Below are 872 nucleotides of genomic sequence, written 5' to 3'. Positions count from 1 at the left end.
AGGGAGGGCTCCAGATCCCCAGTTAAGCCCAGGGAGGGCTCCAGATCCCCAGTTAAGCCCAGGAAGGGCTCCAGCCCCCGAGCTCGCTCCAGTGTCGGCTCCAGCCCCCGAGCTCGCTCCAGCGTGTCAGGCGGCGATAATGGACATGGCGCTGCCCCCGGGGTTCTCGGCACCCGTCCTCACCCCAGAAACCGTGCTAACACGCTGCTCTGAGCCTCCTTCGCCTCCGATGGTCCCGTCCAGCTTTATTTCGTCGCCTTCGCTGGTCCTGTCCAGCCCTCAAGTGCAGGCCAGATCCCCAGTTAAGCCCAGGAAGGGCTCCAGATCCCCAGTTAGGCCCAGGAAGGGCTCCGGTTCCCGAGTGTGGCCCACAGAGGGCTCCGGTTTCCCCGTTAAGCCCAGGAAGGGCTCCAGATCCCCAGTTAAGCCCAGGAAGGGCTCCTGATCCCCATTTAAGCCCAGGAAGGGCTCCTGGTCCCCAGTTAAGCCCAGGAAGGGCTCCTGGTCCCCAGTTAAGCCCAGGAAGGGCTCCAGGTCCCCAGTTAAGCCCAGGAAGGGCTCCAGCCCCAGAGCTCGCTCCAGTGTCGGCTCCAGCCCCAGAGCTCGCTCCAGCGTGTCAGGCAGCGATAATGGACATGGCGCTGCCCCCGGGGTTCTCGGCACCCGTCCTCACCCCAGAAACTGCGCTAACACACTTCTCTGAGCCTCCTTCGTCTCCTTCGCCTCCTTCGCCTCCGCTGGTCCTGTCCAGCCCTCAAGTGCCGGCTCCTCCAGAGCGCCCTAAAGTGGCCGCTCCTCCAGAGCGCCCTCAAGTGCCGGCTCCTCCAAAGCGCCCTCAAGTGCCCGCTCCTCCAGAGCGCACTCAAGAGCCC

At 64.9% G+C, this 872-nt stretch overlaps 1 protein-coding gene across 1 annotated transcript in view; it reads left to right on the top strand.

The window, feature by feature from the left end:
- Positions 1–872, top strand: part of LOC107690236 (voltage-dependent T-type calcium channel subunit alpha-1I-like) — a 124,831-nt gene that overhangs the window by 105,169 nt on the left and 18,790 nt on the right. The window lies entirely within an intron of this gene.

Source organism: Sinocyclocheilus anshuiensis, unplaced genomic scaffold, assembly GCF_001515605.1.
Source record: "Sinocyclocheilus anshuiensis isolate Anshui unplaced genomic scaffold, SAMN03320099.WGS_v1.1 scaffold461, whole genome shotgun sequence".
In the NCBI taxonomy this organism is placed as follows: Eukaryota; Metazoa; Chordata; class Actinopteri; order Cypriniformes; family Cyprinidae; genus Sinocyclocheilus; species Sinocyclocheilus anshuiensis.
This window is presented reverse-complemented; position numbering and strand designations above follow the sequence as displayed.